This window comes from Vipera ursinii (assembly GCF_947247035.1).
Source record: "Vipera ursinii genome assembly, chromosome: 2".
Taxonomy (NCBI): domain Eukaryota; kingdom Metazoa; phylum Chordata; class Lepidosauria; order Squamata; family Viperidae; genus Vipera; species Vipera ursinii.
Window position 1 is genome coordinate 229,255,377 of NC_139513.1, and position 23,373 is coordinate 229,278,749.

Below are 23,373 nucleotides of genomic sequence, written 5' to 3' on the forward strand. Positions count from 1 at the left end.
TCCTCCCTCTGCCGAGGCTCTGGGCCCCTGCCTCCCTTGGCTCCACCAAGCGATCCTCGATCAACGATGGCCGCTGCCTAGGCCGAACCGCCGGAAGCACCACCTCTCCCACATCCACTGTCCTGGGGGAGGCCACACCAGCCCCATCCCCCGTCTCAGGTCCGACCTCCTTCTCCGAAGCAGCCGCCGAGGCGAGCCCCTGCGATCCCTCCACCATACAACTCACCCACTTGTCGCTCGGAAGGGAAAATGAAAGGGTGAGAAAACGCTGGCTTTCTCTCAAACCTCGTCCAGAGAGCAGGAGATTCAAGCAACCGAGACGAAAGCTGAGTTTCCAAAATGGTTTAATAAGCAAAAGCAAACGATCTTCAAACGGAACAAAGCCAGCGTTGGCTGCTACCCACATCCAACGCTGTTAAATACACATTGCATGTATACACCCACGCCCCACCCAGCCGCACCCACTTCCGCCCATCCCCTACTTAACTCCCGTTTCTCCCAAACACCTCCCTTTGCGACACGCCCCACCACCCGGCACCCTCTACCTCCCTGGTAAGTCTCCTCGCGAACGCTCACTCCATCACCGCTATTCACCACCCCCACCCCCGTGTCTGCTCCCGGCACCTTCCCTCCAGTCGCGGACACACCTCTGCCCTGCTGCCCGCCCCCCCCCTCGCAAACCTGGCAAGCCCCCAGTCCCTTTTTGCCGTGAACGGGCTCTGCTGCCGAAGGCCCCGCCCGTCAACGCCGCAAGGGCCGAGTCATTATTCAGTTCGGGCCCATGGTCCTGCAAGGCCACCATAGCCGGCAGGACGAAGCTGAGCCCAGGACCCTGTGAGGCCACCGTAGCCGGCAGGGCGGGGCCGGGTTGCACTGTCGGGGCTTCAGCCGGCTCGGCGGTCGTGCGTAGAGGCCGTTGTTGCTGCCGCAGCTGTCCCAGGCAGTTAGACTTTCCCTCGGCCTGGGCAGAAGACGCAGGGAGAGAGGAAACCGGCAGAGGGAGAGAAGAAACCGGCGCCGGTGAGTGTCGCGCCCGTGGCGCCGCTGGGCGTCGAGCCCGCTGGGCGCGACAGTAGGTGTACCCTAATTTACACCCCATCAAAGCTGACACCAGGCAGAGCATAGAACAATTCAAAGAAGAAGTGCACAGTTGGAAGATGTGGAGAGACATGGCTCATAAAATCTCCAAGAATTGGACACATCATCGGCATACTCTAATTTATCCAGCTGAAGAATTCTTAGTCTTTCAATCCAGGATTTACCTTTTTAACCCAATTGTATTTAAAAAGAAAGGAAAGCAAAGCAAAACAAAATAAGTGAGCCAGCAGTGTGCTGCAGCTGCCAAAAAAGCCAACACAGTGCTAGGCTGCATTAACAGAGGGATAGAATCAAGATCATGTGAAGTACTAATACCACTTTACAATGCCTTGGTAAGGCCATACCTGGAATACTGCATCCAGTTTTGGTCACCACGATGTAAAAAAAGATGTTGAGACTCTAGAAAGAGTACAGAGAAGAGCAACAAAGATGATTGGGGGACTGGAGGCTAAAACGTATAGGGAACGGTTGCTGGAATTGGGTATATGTAGTTTAACGAAGAGAAGGGTGAGGGGTGACATGATAGCAGTGTTCCAATATCTCAGGGGCTGCCACAAAGAAGAGGGAGTCAAGCTATTCTCCAAAGCACCTGAAAGCAGGACAAGAAGCAACAGATGGAAACTAGTCAAGGAGAGAAGCAACCTAGAACTAAGGAGAAACTTCCTGACAGTTAGAACAATTAACCAGTGGAACAACCTGCCTCCAGAAGTGGTGAATGCTCCAACACTGGAAGTTTTTAAGAAGAGACTGGCCAGCCATTTGTGTGAAATGGTATAGGGTTTCCTGCCTGAGCAGGGGTTTGGACTAGATGACCTCCAAGGTCCCTTCTGACTTCTTCTTCTTCTTCTTCTTCTTCTTCTTCTTCTTCTTCTTCTTCTTCTTCTTCTTCTTCTTCTTCTTCTTCTGATGATGATGATGATGTTACTTTTGATATTCTTGTCAACAGCCCAGAAGTAAGAATTCTAAAAAAAACCGTTCTCTGTTCATAATGATCCAATGGGTGAATGATAAACGGCCTGTTCTGGTTTTCACCAGGGGTGTGCTAGTATAAACAGGATTATGTAGGAATGGCGTTTTGGACTAGATGGAATGAAAGGCCACCCAGCAAACATATGATTTGCCAAATGTTTTAAGCAGCAATATTGCACCATAAATGCAGTTTGTCATATCCACTGTTTTTAATTGCTTCCTTGCACCAAAGGAGAAAAGAAATAGTCTGAAGAAACAACAGTTTGGCAGACTCTGTCTATCAGTAGTTGAGATGCATTTGAGAACTGCTCAGGTGTCAACTAAATGGATTGAAAAAGCAGACAATCAACAACCCAAGAAACATGGCATATATTTTTAAAAAAGTTATTTCCTGTCCTGGAGCATCTAAACTTGCATCGCTCCAAAACATTGCAATAAAATTAAAATGTGGGGTGGTTTCTCAGACTTGGCTGCTACCACAACATAAAATGTCAGTAAGGTACCATAAGGGAAGAAGACTTTATCAATCAGTCCTTCAGCTGAAAATCAAAGAGTATCTATTAGTGCTCTGGTGTGATTCATCAGTCAAGGTTGTGAACAGTTTCCCAAGAAGAATTAGAATATAGTATTCAGGTATGTTGGTTTGATGGTCATCCCAAAATAGGCGTGATGGGCCATTTGGCACTTTGATGGAACTTGTATTCTCAGAATAGGATGAGAAAAGTGAATAGAAAGTCTGTCCACATAATATATAACTGTATCTATTTCATGAGGAGGTGATAAGCCTGCTGGGAAAGCTAAGGGAAATCATCAAAACAATTTAAAAAAATGAAAGTTAGAATACTTCAGACATGTGATGCGACATCCAGAAAAATACGGCATACTCCATTTAATCCTCTAGGGAAAGATTGAAGGCAAATGAGGTCCAGGCAGAAGAAGGACATCATGGCTTCTAAATCTAAGGGACTGGTTTGGACAAAACTCAGCAGCACTTTTCCGTGCAGCTGCTGATAAAAACAGAATTGCCAACATGATCACCAATGTCCAATAACGGATATGGCACAAGAAGATGATCTATTTCAACCTGGCCACATCAAGGCAAACAACGAAGCAAAAAATACCCCTTTTAATCTTATAAAAGATTCCAAATGGACACTCTGATTCCATATGTCTGCTTTTCTGCTAAGAAAATATAAATATTCATTTATAAATATAAATTGCAGAGTTTCAATACTTAGGGTTGCTTATAATACTGCCTGGTGCATGCATCTCCCTCCCCCCACCATATAAACTGACCTGTAAAAAGAAAATGTTTAATGGGATAAGAATACCGGTAATATAATTTAAAATCCCTGCTGCCAGCACAAAGTCAGTTCTTGACAGTTGATTTAGAGGGAGACTGCATTAGCCTCTTCTTATCAGATGAGGTTTGTATTAAAGTTCCCTGATGCAGTTTTCAAGAAAAGACACTGCAGGTTGTTGCTCTTTGTGATTGGCTCTGACACGTGCCACTGAATGGGCTTTTAGGCAGAGAATGATTTTTTTTTAAAAGTCTGTATTGAGTTCGGGCTGATTTTGATAGCCCGTTTCAGTCAAGAACCATAAAGTTATTGCACATTTAAAACTGTCAGTGTGAGCCTCATTCTATCTCTCGGCTTCTTTCTGTCTCTCTCCCTCTCATCATTTCAGAGGACTGCAAGGTTACAGAAAGGTCTAATCAATTGTCAAACTCTCCTTTATCACCAAAAAGGTGGAATATATATATATATATATATATATATATATATATATATATATATATATATATATATATATATATATATATATATATATATATATATATATATATATATATAAATCCTAATTCTTCTGACTATACTGCACCCTTTTCACATACAATGCTACCATGATTAATGTCCTCCCACCTCAGACCTTGTTAAAACCTGTTCTTTAAAGCAGCCTGGTTCACCACAGTGAGAGCAAGAGTGAGGTTGCATAAATCAACGTGTTCTCAGAGCCCCCAGGATATCCATTATAGATGCCAGCTGGATGACTGGAAGATAGAGAAAAATGAATATTGTATCCTGTGGCCTTTTGCCTCTAATGACCACTTTTCAACATTTTTGAAGGCATGATTAAATTTTGATAACTGGGGAAGTCACTCTGAACAGGCTGAAATAGAGATAAATTGACTGAGGGTCTGACATCTCAGTGGAGAGCAGGCAACTAATTAGTGTGTGAATCGCACTCTGAAAGAGATGTAAAAAGGAGGCAGGTTTAATCAGAGGCGCTGTGAGGTACAGGAATAGTCAGGGATAATTGCGGCCTAGGTAGAAATCACAGGCTCAACGAGCGGCTTTTTCTGTCCTCTTGATTGGCAGCCGCTGACCTAGTGTCTCAAACCCTTGAACTCCTACAACACTAACAGCCTTGTCAAAGCAATTTGCTTGCAGCTCTCTGTGACTGCTTATTTCAGCGGCGGCAGTCCTGGGATACCCAATTGGAAAGGGTACTTTGCTCCTTGGCTCCAGTGGGAGCTGGGCGGAACAGCCTCATTATTTCTGATGACTTTCCTTTTGAACCTTTTACCCCCACCTACCCTCAACACACTTTACAAACCCCTACCTGGACCCTCGCACTAGGGGCTCTTCTGGACAGATGAAGTGTCAGATCAATTTAACTGTTGATTACTGAAGGGAAAAAGGAAGGGCGGGGATGGCTATCAATAGAATATGATATCAAACTTCTTCTGGCGGGTCATCATGGTATTTGCAACATGATACGTCCTGGAAGGATACTATATAGATCATGCTGGATTCTTTTATGATAAGTTTAAAAGAAAAGACAGTGTAGGATTTGATTAGATTGTCTGGGGCAAAACCATAGTATTAGATGCAACTACAACCTAGCTAAAAGATTCAGAGCAGTAAAAACACAGTCTCTCTCCCTCTCTCTCTCTCTCTCTGCATTATTTTTTATTTTTCCCCAAGGCACTCTGCTTTCCTTTTCTAAAATGATCAGTCCTCTGGGATTGGTGGGTTTGTCATGCGCGCGTGTGTGTATTTACAGGTGGATACCAGAAGCCTTCTGTGATTGGGGTTTGATGTGACACTTTCTACCCTCCTGGAGCCTTCAGCAAGGAGTTTTAAAGCATATTTTATATATATTTTATATATTTTATATATATTTTATATACTGCTAAGTTTGTAAGACGCCCTGAGTCTTCGGAGAAGGGCGGGATATAAATAGAATGAAAATAAAATAAAATAAATAAAATATTTCACAAGATAAAGAGGAGCTATTGTTATTAGGACAACATAATTATTTGATGAAAGTGGTCGCTTTTGATTAGGTGGGCAATTTAATCAAGTTTTCTCATTTTCCCCCCTTCTCCCATTTTTTAAGATACCACAGGCAGCTAGCAAGCATTTTTTTTAAAAAAAATGTAAAACAACAGGTTTAAAATTTTGTGTGTACCCTGCATTAATATATCAGTTGGGGTCTGTCTACTCAAACTTATGGAGAACTAATATTTTCTGAGTTCTCCATAACAACCTCCATTCCACATGCAAAACATATGGAAAGCCATTTCCAGGACAAAATGAGGTAAATCCACGTTTCCTTCACCGTGTCCTCACCCTCTGAAGATCTGAAGTGCATTGCCTATCTAATTATTGTACTTCTAAGTGTATGGAAAAAGAAGCAACCACTTTTCTTCTTTTCTTGCTTCTTGCTGCTGAACCCATTACTGTATGCATTTTGTTAAGCCATCTGTGTATTTGGTGCTTCGAAGAACTTATTCTTTGTAGACTGGGTTGGCCAAATGAAATACGAGCAAGAAAGAAGGGTTATAGCAGACAATCTCACCAGTGAAAATACAAAGCCCAGGAAATCTAACCTTGAGAACAAGACGAAATGTTACAGCAAAATGGGAATAGAGTTTCTCACTGTTTACAATTATCTAGAGCTGAAGGACAACCACAGACATGACCCACAACAAATGCAGGTTATAATCTTGGTGTGGCAAGGGTCTATGTACCATGAAAACCTTTTCAATTGGATAGTATATCACGGATGATTGCAGAAATGTCTACCTTGGTGATAATGGGCTTACTGTCATGAGAATATGGCCAGTTACTCAACAGGCTTGTCTCGAAAAGCATAAGCACAAGATTGAAGAGTAGTTACTTGATCAAAACCTGAGGCAGAGGGTATCAATTCACAAAACTCTGTTTTGTAGCCATCATTTTTGGCTCCAATGCCCTTTCACAAGAAGCAAACTGATGAGACTTACATGTAAGTGAGCCAAGGAACTGAGAATCAAACATTGTCAAAAAATATCAAATTCAAATATGAATTCATTTACTGGCACCTGCAAAGCACAAGCAAATGCCCAATCCATTGAAAGGGAAATTGTTGATGTTCAAACAACCTCAAAGCTAATAAAGACACTTATGTGAAGACACAACTGACACTAAAAAAATGTAACAGCAATAACAAAACAGGTACTACAATCAACTACTCTGTAACATGAATACTACTTTCTTTTTTAGTCCTACCTTCAAGATCTTCCTCCTTCTCCTTATCAGTAGATTCTCTGAGTGCTCACTGCAGCCTCCAATTTATCTGAACACCTGAGCATTTATTTTCTATGACTACTTCTTGACTATATTAAACCCACAGATGTTACACCCACAGATACTCATGAAAACACAGATGGGTCTGAAAGGTGATGCTTCACTCAATGTGGAAATCTGGAGAAATTTATGAGTGAAATCCTGTCTCAGCTGACTCAGAAACATGGTGGCTCATGCTCCTTCTCTCTCCATAATAGGCGTTAGCTCTAAGCAATCCTCAAGAAGTAGATTTAGGAGATCAGCTGCAACTTGTCAGAATATAACCATCTTTTCTCCACAGCTATGCTTAGAATCCCTATGAAAAGTAAAATAAAAAGTTGAATGTCAATGGCAGAGATGGGACTGGATCACAATATGCATGTACAATGAGGTTAAAAATAGGGGGAGAAAATGGCCAAGACAAAGAAAAGGGACTATTTCTTTCCTCCATCCATTGAACTATAGAGGATTTGTTACTCAATTCCATCCTCTCATCTTTTCATTTTGAAGCCTTCTTCCATCCTCATCCCAGTTGATATTTTTGATATCATTCTTTTGCTGCAATGAAGGTCTTTGCAGGCAGGATTAATATTATACTTCCGATACCATGGGTGATATGATACAAAGGCTGTAAAAAAATGGAGGTAAGCAAAAGACCTCTTAGTACTAAGCTATTTAGTGGCTTCCAAATATTTTGAACTTCAACTCCTTCCATTCCTTGCTATTGGCCATTCTGATTGGAACAGATGGAAATTGATATCTCAATGTTGTTGAGGCCACTAATTTCCTATTCTGTTTGTAGATTTGAATTATATGATACTGAGCCAATGCTTTAAAATAAACAGAGCCATAAAGTTTTGAATTTTCTGTATGGGTTCACTGGTCCAATGCATCTGAAGTTATCCATAAAAAGTGGATTGAATACTTGCCATTTACATATGTAGCAGAAAAAACAATCAATGAATTTTCCATGGTCACGCAAGGAGTGATTGACACATTTCAGGAACAGCAACTTCTTTCTCTGACTCATATTGCTGTGCCTGTTCAATGAACATGCTGACTCTATGTCTAGTTATTACCAGCAATCAATGATTCTATGCTTTTAAAAGAAAACAAGCAGTGAGGCATTCACAGATGACAAGCTTAAATTGGACAAGACGCTGAATGTGTCACAACATTGCCTGGCAAAATACAGAAGCTTAAAATGGAAGGTCCTAAGGAGTCTATTGACATGGTATAAACTGTCAGCCAACATTTCGGGTAACTATCTCATCTAATCTATTCAGTTTGGGTCAAGAATTTTGCACTGAGGGAGCAGATGACCATGGGGTCATGGGTTTGGTTCAGTTGTGTAGCATTGGAACTAACACTGAAGCTCAGTTCATTTTTATTTTACATGCTTGTGGACAGTTTATTGTGCAACAGCTAATACTGTATAGATAGAATAGGTGGCAGTGCTTCTGATACTCCTAGAATTGAGCAAGAAGATTTTGAGGGTGGATCTGACATCCACTACAAACTGCTTTTAAATATCTTGTTAACAATCAGTTGTTTTCTATTTGTAGTTTTAAAAAAATACCTAGAAAGAAGTATGAGTCTTTCTGAAGATCTAAAACGGGGTTTGCTAGAGGGGGAATCAGGAGTCTTGTATACTCACATTATTTTTAATTATAATTCCTACATAATTGTTTATATTTGGCCATCCTGGGTAGGGATGTTTAGAGCTCCAAAATTGTCTGGAGAACAATATGTTGCATACCCAAGAGTACAAAATTAATTCACTAAAGGATAGCACTGTCTTAATACTTTCAATTACTGACATGAATCTCAAAAAAACCATTGAATGCTATTGGTTTGTTTCATTCTTGCAATATAAGACTTTAGTTAAGACATGCTGCTTCCTTAGTTTCAAATAAACTGTATTAAAATGAATAGTTATTACTCAGAAGTATATCCATATTCACATGTGGAACAATATAATATAAAAGAGAGAGAGAGAGAGAGAGAGAGAGAGAGACAGAGAGAGAGAGAGAGTGAGAGAGAGAGAGAGAGAGAGAGAAGGAAAGAAAGAAAGAAAGAAAGAAAGAAAGAAAGAAAGAAAGAAAGAAAGAAAGAAAGAAAGAAAGAAAGAAAGAAAGAAAGACAATTTGGGGAAAGTACTGCATCTATAGAGAGCTTAGTCATCAGTTAGAAATAAAGTACTGAAGAATATGAACGAGTAACAAATACAAAGCTGAAGGTAGAAGTTTATAATAGGTTACCTTGAGGCCATCAATAAAAGTAAATCCAAGGGTCAGCAACAAGTTCCTATTCAGTTCTGCAGAATAAGGAAGCCAACTACACATCAATCACATCCATCCATCCATCCCAAATGAGTCATTCAACTAGCTTTGTGTCTAAAGTGGGATTACACCTCATGGTCTCCTGTTTTCTAGTCAATATCCTAACTATTACACCAAACTTGCTCTTTTTGTATGTGTGTCTTCTCTTTTTCTTCCATACGTTGCTTAAAGAAACAAGATTCTGCCTCATATTGCTAACAAAGAATTAATTCTAGGCAGTGATGCTGAGACAGTCTTTATGAGTAGATGAGGCTGGTATTTCATTTAGTGGCTACCTCCTGTTCAGGTGGAAATCTTATTCAATATACAACTATAGCAATGGTGCTTATATGGGGAAAGCAAATGTTTGAAAGGCACAGCTATTTGCATCTGGGTTAATAGTGGTAGAATATAATTAAAAAAAGGGTTTTCAGTTAATGACCTTTCTTTCTCTTTGTTTTCTCTGTATGATTTCTGCTTTCAGTGTCAGCTTATGTGAGAAAATGGTGCTGAAGGTATTAGCAATAAAAACAGGCATACAATAAATTTGTACAGGCCAGGCATCAGTGATGACTTAATTGCTATGTTAGTAAAAAGGCTGCAGCCATTATGCTAAATTATTAAAAATATTACCCAATGTAATTTGTCAGAATGTTAGTCATTACTGTATATGCGGAAAAAAAGGAAGCATCCATTTTAACATTAGTGTTTGGGAGAATGATCAAAGGATTACTTATTAAATACATCCTTTTAACTAAATGAGTTCAGGTGTGCCAAATGCTTCCAGACCTGGATGCCAAAAAAAAGTTTATATGATGATTAGCTAAGAAAATGTTTTGCAATATGACAAAAGATGGGAATGCTCTGCTAAGCTTGTAAGCTGCCCTGAGTCTTCGGAGAAGGGCGGGATATAAATGGAATAAAAATAAAAATAAATAAAATAAATTTCAGATTTGTCTGGTACCTGCTTATGCAGTTTTTTTGGCTTCCTTTAGAAAAAGAACTAAATAATTTTCATTCCTTTATCTTGGTTATTCTGAAGACAGATTTGAGGATATTTAAAAGTGTAAACTCAACTGCATGACATTTCTATAAGTTACAATAGAAAAAGACATTTGAACATGGTACTTTTCTAATTTGTAGTTCTCTCTAATCAGCCTCACCTTAAGAATATGAGAATATAGACTACGAACACAAACCATAGACTTCAGAATTTAGACAGGAATAGCTGGCTTTTTAGTGAAGTGCACTTGTTTGGGTGATTCAAAGTTTGCTATAGGTAGAATATCACTGCATATTATTAGGGCTACACTGGGGTGGATTTTTTTTCAGTTATTGGCAAAGAGTTTGGGACTGATTCTGTAAAAAGTGTGCCAGGAGTACATTTTGAAATGTATTCTATAAGTTGCCGTGTTTCCTGTCTCCAATTGACAGGAATTCATGCTGCTAACCATTAGCCATGCTTGAAAAATTTCATTTAGAGAGGACTCTGAATTATGGATCATTCCAGGGTTTTAGTTGAATCAGAGCAACCCAGACCCAAGATCAGGTTTAACTAGTTGAGCTGACATACAGTACATCTAGATCAGGGGTCTTCAGACTTGGCCCTTTTATAACTTGTGGTCTTCAACTTCCAGAATTCCTCAGCCCACGTGCCTGGTTGTGGAATTCTGGGAGTTGAAGTCCACAAGTCATAAAAGCACCAAGTTTGAAGACCCCTGATCTAGATTCAGGGAACTGCAGTTCATTAGCACTCTGTGATAATAGATTAGGGAAGTGTGCTAACTTGAATGGCCTATATCACAGTGGTGGAAGTGTTTAAAAATTGGATGGTGGCATCTTTACCATCTTCAGTGACCAAACATAGAGCTGAAGACTTTTGTCACTGTTTCAAGGAGCTGGCAGAATTTTTTTTCCTTAATGGTTGAACAAAACATCTGATTCAATGGAGATCAGCTTCATTAAACTATAAAGATATGGAGCAAATAATGTAACGTTATGATTAGCAACTAGGGCTAGGTGAAAGCAAGCAAGTTACTTTTCTCACCATCAACCTGATCTTACCAACTGCACTTTAATTCTGAGTAGTCAAATCAGTCAGTAGATTGACTAATCTTAAACTTGTCTGAATTTATTGGCCTAAAGGAATCATAAGAATGAAAGGCACATCAATAAAGGGATACCAGGTGGGTGTGTATATTGATTGGAAAGCTTTACAAAGTTGCCTCAAAAGTACTCTCCAGGGTGAGCTCTGATTTCCTGCCATTATTGTACTTTATTAATTATTTAAAACCTGGTTATTCTCAAGCCTGGGGACACAGTGGCAGGTGAATTCTTGTAAGATTTTTATGTTGTTTCATGTTTTTCCCCCTCCCTCTTTCTGTATTTTATAGTTCCAACTTTTTATTATCTGAAGTGTTAGAGTTGGTTGGAATGAGGTATATTTTAAATACCGATGGAATGGTTTTCTGTCTGACGACAAGTTTCAAGGAAGTTTATAAGAGTATATTTATGTACACATTTTACACAATAAAACATCATAGAAGGAGGTGGAACAAATCCTTTTAAACACATAATAGCAGGAATGGATGAGCATTTAGGTCCTAATTCTCTTCCTCATAAAAAAACAGACCAGAGAACAAGGCAAAAGTAGAAACTTTATCTTGGTTTCATATAGTTGTCTATATGGCAAAGACTTGTTTTAAAAAGGTGAGTATTTATTCATCTACCTCAGTGTGAAATACAAAACCTCTTATTTATTGGCTTGATAGCCCAGACCCAAGATCAGGTGGAAATTACACAGGTTTGAAATACTCTGCCTTCCACAGCATTGTCAAGTGGAAATTGTTCGAAATGGATTAAAAAGGAAGCTTTTTTGTTTAGTTGCTTTAGTCAAGCAAATGTGGCAATCAGTAACTTCAACATAGTACAGGTAATCCTCGACTTTCAACCATTCATTTACTGACCATTCAAAGTTACCACAGTGCTGAAAAAAATAACTTACTTCTGTTTTTCACTCTTATGACCATTGCAGTATCGCTATGGTGATGTGATGAAAATTCAGGCACTTGGCAGCTGGCATGATTTATGACAGTTGCACTGTCCTGGGTTATGTGATCCCTGTTTGTAACCTTCCCAGCTGGCTTCCAACAAGCAAAGTCGATGGGGAAAAGGTCATAAAGTAGAGCAAAGCTTACTTAACAACTGCTTTGCTTAGCAATGGACGTTTTGGGCTCAACTATGGTCATAAGTTGAGAACTACCTGTATAACCATCGAATGAGGTCTTTTTTTCCTGGAGACACAATGAAACACACACCAATGTTTCAATCACCATTCCACAGGTACTCTCCCCTTTGAAACCTTGCTGCTTATCATGGGAGAAAATGCACATGTGCTCAACTTAACCTGCTAGCAGAATGAATTATAGTTACCACATTGGTCCAATTTGGCTACCAAACAGAGAGAGAAAAAGAGACAAGGGCACAAAGGGAAAGGAACACAGCCAAAAATAAAACAAAATCAAATCAAATCAGACAATCAAACAATGCACTGATTAGCCCCTTGGGTAACTGGATGCAGAATGGATAGCTGAGCTTCATTCTCTAAGTAAGCTTCAGGAGGGAGCTGCATTTTTGAAACTGTCTTTGTCTTATCTCTCATTGGTTGCAATTTCTTGACAAACTGGAATGTTCCAGAAACCTTGGTTTTCCTGCCTAAGGGAAGACAGTTATCCTGTGAAACATACCACTTTTCATATTGCTCTTCACAAAAATAAGCATCTCCATGTTTTCTACCCATTAGCAAGCCAAATTTCTGGTCCCAGATCTGGAAAGTGATTTTTCAGCATTCAGTGAGAATAAATTGTCAGTTGTTCTCCACTCCAGCAATGAGTGAGGAGCAATATAACAATATAAATACATGATGCCCTCTTGATTCCTTAATGCTATGTATGTATAAATGTATAATGAACGCTTATAGTAGCATTAGAAGTATACTGACTGGGATGTGAATATACATTTACTTTCAATACAGATAAGAATGTTTGGTTGGCTGAGATTCACTATATTATTCCTTATGGTAAAAATTTCTTTGATATTCATTTGGTACTCATTGTTCCTTCTGGAACCAGTTAACAATGAGTACCTAGGTATCACTGTATATGTGTGAATGGATTAGGAAAAAAGGGAAAATCAACAAAGTTGAAATTGGGAGAAGAGGAGAGAGATCTCAAGAATTTAAGGTGGTGTATAAAGCAATGTATAGATATGATGGAAGCAAATACAGTTTATAAGAATAGAAAGGTGTGATAGATTTTGTAAATATTGTTCATATAAACTAGAATGTATTTTTATAGCATGATGTTAATTCCTTTGGCTGACAGTTTCTTATTCCCTTTCTCCATTTTGTATATTGTTGCTTACTCAGAAAGGAATACTATATTGGGTATGTAGTTGTTATTTTTATTAGTTGTTTTGTGGGCTGGGACTCCAAAAATTAAATTAAAATAAAAGCACAATTTTACTTACTTTTTAAAATATGACATGTAGCATTTTCAAACCAGTGATGAAAGTATGCTAGAGTGCTCTGCCTGCCGAGTTTTTCCTTTTCAGCTTTTCAGAAATGTGGCAAAGATAATGAAGACAAGTGAAATCTCTTGGATTGCATCTTATTATTCTCTGCCAATTTCCACAATGCTAGATGAAAATTGTGTAAGACTGCATCTCTTTCAAGATGTGTCATTATTTCTCTATGTTTGTATGCAGGTGTCTTTACGATATGCTTTCTATTGTCTAACTAGTCATTCCGTAATACACTAGATAACACTGTATAAGAAGGAAAACGTATGCTGCACCAATAAAGTTGATGATCTTTTCCCTAAATCAGACATTTTTTATTTGAAATGGAATGGTCAGCCTATTAAATTAATCTGAATTATTATTAAATTTCCCCTGCCTCCATCTCTCAGTAATTCTTCATTGAAAAGAGCTTAGGTACTTCAGCTCTGTAGCGTCAAAGACCTGTTTTCATGCCATGACTAAATGGTAAGTTGTCTTTCATATAATTTGGGCGAGTATTTGATAATTTGCTTACATGATTGGTTGCATAGACTTAAGTCTTTTTTGTTTGTAATTTGCAGTACAAAATGACACCTCGTTTTCAGTTTATTTTAAGAGGGTGTTCTCTAACTTGTACACCGACAAAAAGACCCCCCCCCAAAGAGCTGAATTTATTGAACAGCCATATCTCCCTTCTGCTTTCTAACAGTTAATTGTAATAGCTATTAGAAGTGAAAAGTAGGAAAACTCACTTAGACAATTTGCCTTTCAATATATAGTTTTGGGACCCTCCTCCACCCCAATGTTTATAGATGCACAGTAAAAATAAAAACGATGAACTCCGGGATATATGAAAAAAATTCTTCTTTATTGCTGAGCTTTCGTCAACAAGCTGTTGACATCATCAGAGCAAGGGCTGAATGATAAGGGAGTCAGTACATACACTTGTATGGCAGTTATAATGTTCAAATTGTGGAATGTGGGTGTGGCCTATTCATGACAAGCTCGCTCATGTATAATCACAGTGGTTCCAGCTTTGTTGGAAAAGGCCGGTCTCTGGTTGATTTTTAAAAGTCACACCTAGCAGCTGCACGCGGCGCAACGAGACTTACATGCCTAACAGCTGATACACACCAAGCAGCTGCTAGGCGTGACTTTTCTTGAATGGTTTACATCTGCATTTCTATAGAGTTGGTTTCCGCTTGGGGGAGGGAGAATTGGGGTGCTTTTCTGTCTCTTTAAGATCCTTTTAGGAAATATATTTTCCTGCCCTTTTAATATTTCCTTCTCTGGGGAGCTGACTTTCCACACTTTTAAAAATCAACCAGAGACCGGCCTTTTCCAACAAAGCCGGAACCACTGTGATTATACACGAGCGAGTTTGTCATAAATAGGCCACACCCACATTCCACAATTTGACCGTTACAACTGCATACAAGTGTATGTACTGACTCCCTTATCATTCAGCCCTTGCTCTGATGATGTCAACAGCTTGTTGACGAAAGCTCAGCAATAAAGATATATCATTTTAATATATGAATTCTATCCCAGTCTAATTTAGGCTTTAAATTTTTGGAGAAATTTGGAAGTTTTTCAATTTTCAGGGAATTTTAAGAGTGTCTGTACTTTCAAAAGTTTCAAGAGCTTCCAAATGTATAGATGTTGGCTACTTATTCTTTGAAATTCAACCTACTTTTACAAGTAGTGCTAAAAACATGTTATTTCCCCCCCTTCCATATAGGCCATTTTATAATTATGAATAAGTCTGATATAGTATATAAAAAGTTAGAATCTCTTAAGTCAAGCTCAATTTGTCAAGTGGGGTTTTCCATTGTTTCTTTCTGGAATGCTTGTTCAGTTTCCTAGTATAGTCTTATATCCCTGAGATTTTCTGGATCCCCACCTAAAAATTTACTAGATCCAATCCTGCTTAATTTATTAAAATAAAATGGTTCATTGGGTGCTGCTACGTAGCTAGTTAAAGTAATATATAATATGGTCAAACATGTAGTCCTAAGGAATGTAGATAGAATAGCTATTTTCTAACTAAGTGATAGGCAAGCATAGTCCCAATTTTCTATGTAAGACATTAGTTTCACTATGTTTCATAGGAGATAACAATAAAAGTTTTCTTATCTAGTTCAATGGAAAGGGATTTTTCCTCGCGAGTAAGTGGTTGAGCAGTATTCGTGGAGGCTGGGACAGAACAGAGGGAGCCAGCATTGTCCTAGGACGTTTCCATGGTCATGTGGCCAACATGACGTCACACTACAGTGCAAAGCATAAGACATCTTGCCCAATTTACCACAAACCATGAAAGGGCATATAGAAATGAAGATTAACATTCATGTATTAGAGAATAAGAGCGGGGTGGGGTGGGGTGGGTGGGCTATAGATTTGGATTAGGAAACAAAACAAACAAGTTGCAAACAAATTGAAAAATTACTAGTAATGTAAAGTTCTTTGTTGCATAGTCTAATTTTATATTTTACAAAATCCATTAAATGATGTCCCAACCATTGACAGAAAAGGATTAATATTAAATAATTCCTATATTTACAAACAAGTGACCTTTTATTGACTGGTGATTCTTCATCTACAATATCTCATTTAACAAAAGTACATTCAGTAAATGTTTTCCTTTGTACAGAAAGAAAAGACTACATACTCAACAAGATTATACTCTGAACCCGGGATTTATTATTTTTGGCAACATTACTATTATGAAACTATGTGCGGCAATCTAAATAATGATTTCTTCCTACAATTGTACCCACCATCCTTTTCGTAAAAAAACCAACACCTTGTTTCAGGAGATTTGTGTTTTGATATAAACAAAGTAAGAGTATGGGCCATTAAACAACCATCACTGCCTTAGATGTTTCATAATATTTTTGCATATTTATTAAAGGTGCAGTCAGTTCTGTTTACCATATAGAGCAGTTCTTTGATTTTTTTTCCAATTAAATGATCAAATCTGGATGTGAACAGCAAAATAATGTGATACTGATAATAATATTTGTATTTATTTCACAAAATTTTATTTATTTATTTATTTATTTATTTATTTATTTATTTATTTATTTATTTATTTATTTATTTATTTTAATTCCATTTATATCCCGCCCTTCTCCAAAGGCTCAGGGCGGCTTATAATCTAAGCACAAATTAAATGTGCTTAGCAATAGCCTTCATTCTATGTATATGCCTGCTTATTAGGGCTTTCACACACACCCAAGCGGCATTATTACAAAGTCAGCTTATTGCCCCCAACAATCTGGGTCCTCATTTTACCTACCTCAGAAGGATGGAAGGCTGAGTCAACCTTGAGCCTGGTGGGATGCGAACCTGCACCAATTGCAGGCAGCTGGTGAATAGAGGCAGAAGAGTCCTTATTTTTAAGCCATCCCATTCTACTTATAATCCATCAGTTACTTTTGTAACTATAGATTAACTAACTTTGATCAGTACAAAAAGGATGATATCAATAATTTCAGAATAGGTCCTTTTGATGAAAGCATCCAGATTTCTAAATTTTCTGCCAAGGAAGCATGTTAGTTTCTTCATTGACAGCCTTGCTTTTATGCTAATTTTTAAAGTAGCAACTTTCTTCTTTTTAATTTTTTTTTAAAAATTATGCAGCTTTATACAATGGTGTCATATTCAGGGATTTAATTCTGTACCTTGAAGGATTGATTGACTGAGTGATAAGATTATATGGATTAGTATAACTGCATCACATAAATAGAATGAATAAAATTACACAATACTGATGTAATTTTATCTCTACGTCTGTTGGATAACAACCTAGTTATTTTTGTAAAGTCTATTTACAAGGGTCAGACAAAAATCAGAGTAAGTGTGAAATGGAGAGTTATTAATTAAATCAGCCTTTTTGCAGTGTTGATTATAGGATAATGGGTATTTTCATCTAATTAAGCAGACTGAGGAAAACCCCTCTTGGCCAACTATTAGCTCTCTTTGAGGGAAATGGGTGGTTTAAAAATATTAAATAAATAAATAAATAAATAAATAAATAAATAAATAAATAAAAAATAAATAAATAAATAAGAAACTCTGCAAAAATTATATCTTTCAGTCTAATCTTGGTGGCAGGATTGTTATGTACAGAACACTGTACATGAACTGTGTATAATGTTCTGGGATCATTGAAAGAGCGGTATATTATGAGTAGAATAAATAAATCAAATACTGGGGACAAGAAATGAATTACATCAGAAGCCCAACTAAAAGAGATGACTACAGTTTTGTATTCAGTGCCCAAATGAAATCATATAATTTAACAGGTGTAAGTGTAACACATTATTACTGTAATTTTATCATCAAAATACCATACCATAAATTTCCTAAAAATTGAGAACTGGGGTCCCAAACCTTGCTAATAACCTTCAGCTTTTTTTGATTGAATGCCACTTGAGAAAGGAATGGGACAACGTGCTGCAGCCAACTTACTGTGGCCAATTCACTTCAGCCAACTAGGCGCAGCAGAATTTAACAATTCAATTTAATTATTTAAAATATATTTTAAAAATATTTTATTTTTTGTCATTTATATTTCATTCTGTCCCTCCTTTTGCACCCTTTCTTTAATGATTCTATGCCACCATTTTTTTAATGTTAGTTTAACTCTTGTACCACAGTGAGTTGGCTGAGGCGAGTTGTCCCACAGTGAGTTGGCCCTGCCAAGTTGGCCATGGTAAGTTGACCGTGGTGAGTTGACTGTGGTGAATTGTCATAGACCCATTTGAGATTGCCCTCATAAAGTAAAAAACAATGGGAATGGCTACCTTTCAATATGATTCTATTAGAGTCTTGCCGCTTGCAGGGAAATATGTTCCAAAGTGGAAACTGGATTAAACTACGTAGGTGCTGGGCCAAACAGTATTATTTAGGGGAAAAAAAAGAATAATGAGGCTTCAGCCTAATGATTTTGTAGTGAAAATGTGGGAAAAATCTCACAAGAGAAAAAAATCTGTTTTTAGATAGTGTATATTTGAGAAGACAAGAACACATCATTCCTCCCCTCCTTGAATTTTTGTTTTACAACCAAACAGCTTGTAAATTATAGTCCTGCCTCTAAGCAGGAGCAATTGATGTCCAATGACAGTTTGGCAAATCATCTTGTGTTTAGGTTTAAAGTTGTTCTGAATTTTGTAACTGGTCCAATGGCCTCACGCTATAAAATGCCAAAGGCAGATTGGTGTAAAATGTTTAGTAAACAGAAGAGTCTCCTTGTCTTTGGAATCTAAGTACTTGAGATTAGCATGTCAATTAGAAATGTCAGTGTGCGATACCAAGTCTGTCTTGAAATATTTGTGAGGCAAATGTCTATGGTGAAGAAAGATGATGGTGAAAATGATGTTGTTATCCATTCAGTCAGGTCCGATTCTTGGCGATTCTATGGGCCAGGTCTCTTCATATCTTCTGATCTCCATATCTTCTGATCTTCTGATGACCTATAAAGCCCTAAATGGCTTGGGTCCGGGATATCTGAGGGAACACCTGCTGCCGGCATCAAGTTCCCTTCGTCCAGTGCGCTCCCACAGGGAGGGTCTTCTCAGGGTGCCACCGGTAAGAGATTGCCGGCGGGTAACACCCAGGGATAGGGCCTTCTCAGTGGGGGCGCCTGCCCTTTGGAACCAGCTGCCAGTGGAGCTGAGGACTGCCACTGACCTCTGTTCATTCTGCCAGGGCCTGAAGACCTGGCTCTTCGAGCTCTCTGGCCCAGGCTGAGGATTAATCTTATTTTAACTGGGGTTTTATTTATGCAGGGACAAATATAATTTTTTTAAACTTGTTTTTAACTTTTGTATTTTGGTTTTTTAATCACCCTGTAAACCGCCCTGAGTCCTTCGGGAAAGGGCGGTATATAAATGTAATTAAATAAATAATAAATAAATAAATAAATCTTGAAGAGAGGTATTTAAGACTATTCTCTATAGTTCACTCCTTTGCAAATAATATCAAATGAATATTTATCCTATTTCCATAACATTTAAGATATAACCAATTACAGTGTTTTAAAATCTGAATAGAATTTACTTGCTAAACACAGTCCTCTCAAGTCCTGCTCTAGTTGCTGACCCACAGTAGGATCAGTAAAGAGCAAAGGGCATATACTCTCAAAAGGGCACCCAAATGCGAATGTTATTGCAAGTGTCCAGCTAAAGCAAACAGCAGCAATATAGAATGAGGCTTGGTATGAGTGATTTCTTTAGCAACAGTGACAAAAGCATCACTGCATACTGTGTGGGAGAAGGCCATGGTAAACCACTTCTATATTTTATCAGGGAAACCACGTGAATAGACAATACAAAATGTGATTGATGATATAATGATTGATGATGGCCCCCTCAAATTAGATAACACTCAATACGCTCCTGAGGAAGAGCTAAGGATAACTCAGAGTACAAATGGTGTTTATGATGTAATTAGATAAAAGCCTTTAGAACATCTAGTTGCTGAAGCTGCCATGCAGGAAAAGAAAACGAAAAACTGTAAAGATGAAGCTGGGACGTGGAATGTAAAAGCATGAACATGGGAAAGTTCAACAAAGTGAAAGATGAAGTGTGCTGACTGCAAGCTGACATCTTACCAGCAAATTGAAATGGGTGGGAATTGGACATTTTTCAATCAGAAGATTATACTCTTTATTGTTCAGGAGACAAGAAAAGGAAAGGGAAAAGGGAAAAGGGAAAAAGAAGGAAAGGAAAGGAAAGGAAAGGAAAGGAAAGGAAAGGAAAGGAAAGGAAAGGAAAGGAAAGGAAAGGAAAGGAAAGGAAGAACGTTGCTTTCATTGCTTTTGTAGTCAGGAAGGATATAGCAAAGATAATACTTGGTATAATGCAGTCAGTTTCTGAATAATATCAATTAGACTTTTTGAACAAACCTGTAATATGACAATTAACCAACTACTTATGCAGAACAAGAGGGGATTATCCTGAGAGATGCTTAATATATCTTCTCTCCCCTCTCCTCTTGTTTTGTTGCTGTTATTTTTATCTAATTGGTTATTTATTTTTCAAATATTTCTACACCAGGCATCTTACCTTTGTTAGCCACTTACAGCCAGTTTGATTGATAAACAGGGCTTTTTTGTCTCATAGAATGCTTAAAATGGCGTTCTGACACCTTTTTTGCACACACACACACACACATACACACACACTTTTGCACAAGTTGTGCTACTCCCTCTATTCAAAAGCCAATAGGAAATGCTGTTGAGCACACCAAATGACCCAGCCAGCAAATGTTGCACAGGCAAGTTGTCTGCAGTGAAGGAGGGCTGGCAGGAACTTTGCACCCTCCCTGCTGCCCAACTATACCATCTTAAGTAGGAAAGTGAGGACAAGGAGTGGGAGGTGGGTTCTGCGGAGTCCATGTGGACTCCTTCCTTGTGCTCACCTGTGCCAGCCAGGCTGGTGGCCTACCCAGTGCTGGAACTGTGCCCCTGCTACCACCTCATCCTGTGCACTTACATGGCCACCCTGGATTACCTGGCCCTCAATGCGATGCACACTTCCACTGTGTTCTGTTCCCTCACCTTTGTAGAAATGTGTGACTGTTGATTCCCGAGTGCTGGGGAAAAAAAGAGGAATCCCTAACCTCACATGGCTAAATGTCAATTTTGACCTTAGCATCCAGCCCACAGCAATGTCAAACTGCTGTGCTGTCAGACCATGGCCTCAGCACCCTCTCGGGGTTCATAATGGTGGCAGCTGCCATGAATTCCAATGAGGCGGCTGTTGCTATAGCAGCCCCGAGCGCGCTGGTTCTTTCCTGGAATTATTTGCCTTTTCCGCAGCCTCTCCTGTGAGGGGCCTCGACTTGGAAAGGCAGTCTCGCTCTCGTGTCAGGAGAAGCAAGAAATAGATGCCTCCGCTTTCCCTCCAAAAGCAGGTGTACCACTCGAAGCAGAAAAGGAGAAGAGAGGGAAATATTTGAATACCTTTTTCTTAATTGGCTTGTACTCTTTGGTTGCGCTGTGCCCTGTTTGCAACTCCACTTCTTACTGATAGAAAGTTGGTGAAATCGCTTCCCGGTGGCACAAAAGGAGGAAAGATTGCCAAGAAGTGCTCTTATCTGTATACTGGCATTGTGAAGATTCTGGATTTCCCTCTCAGCCTTCCTATCCTAGGAAGATCCTGCAGAGATTGACCATAAAGTTCATCTCGGGTCTGAATTCCCATGCAGTGAAAAGGAGAGGGCTTGCAACTTCTGCTTGTAGTTATCCACATTTCTGCACACTGAGATAATCAGCCACTTGTACAAATACAGAACCTATCATGCTTATGGATTACTGATTCAGATTTCCCATGGAAATCTGAATCAGTAATCTGTCCATGGGAGGGAAGCTTGTTAAATTCTGAATTTCATAATTTTAGTTATTCCTTTGGCAGGGTATATATGAGAACAAGCTGCAAAGGTCTTTAAAAACATGTTTCTCACACATTTATATTTTTGAATCATAAATATTAAATCTTTGTTCTTTTCAATGATCCATACTAATGCTTTAGAAATATAATTTCCAGTTTTAGCTACAGTAAACAAGCAAATTACACTAAAACTAAATTCAACGTTACTTGTTAAAGATATTTACTATATTTCAGAATTAGTATTTTTTCAGTCACAATCTTATTCCTATTCAATTTAGCTGATTTTAAAATGCGATGTAAAATCATAAGCACAAGCACATAAAAAGAAAATAGAAGAAACAGCTGCAAATTAACTCAACAGTTCTATGCATTTAATCAAAGTCCTTGCTCTTTCCAAATCTACTTCAGGGTTTACTTTCTATATATACACAAAAAATGGAAAATGGGTTTCTGGGCTGGTTCAAATTTTTTTCACATTCCAAAACTTATGTCACGAGTGATGTATTTATAGGTACATAATTGACAGTACAATTGGCAGTGCACACATGCCAAATATTTCTAAAGTGAGAACCAAAATACATATATACACAATTTTTTCTCCCCTAAATTTTCAGGTAATGTATCTGTTTCATATAAATATAAAAGCATGATAGACACTGTATTTGTATAAGTGGCTGATTATCTCAGTGTGCAGAAATGTGGATAACTACAACCAGAAGTTGCAAGCCCTCTCCTTTTCACTGCATGGGAATTCAGACCTGAGATGAACTTTTTGGTCAATCTCTGCTGGATCTTCCTAGGATAGGAACGCTGAGAGGGAAATCCAGAATCTTCACAATGCCAGGATACAGGTAAGAGCACTTCTCAGCAATCTTTCCTCCTTTTGTGCCCCTGGGAAGCGATTTCACCAACTTTCTCTCAGTCAGAAGTGGAGTTGCAAACAGGGCACAGCGCAACCAAAGAGTATAAGCCACTTAATAAATAAATAAATATATAAATAAAATGATATAAATAAAAGATTAACAAGATGAGAGTTCCAGCACCTTTTTATTATTATTTTTAGAAAAAAAAGCACTGTTGATAAATATCTCATTTTGGCACCTATGATTGAAAGAATAGGCTTTAACGTTCAAAGCAGCATGGATCAAAGCTAAATTAGTTATTTTTTCAAAATATGGTAAATAGACAAGGTAGTGATTTTTCTAAAGCTCTGTACAAAATTGTACATTTTAGAAAGGATAATTTGAACTTATGATGACCACATCATACACTGGAATGATTGGATTAGATACATTTTGTAGGCAGATGATATTTCAAAGAAGATAAAATTCAGAGATTAGGCTCAGCAATTTGCTCAGGATTACAATACCAATATGGAAAAACAAAACAACCAAAAAACAAAACAACTCCAAAAAC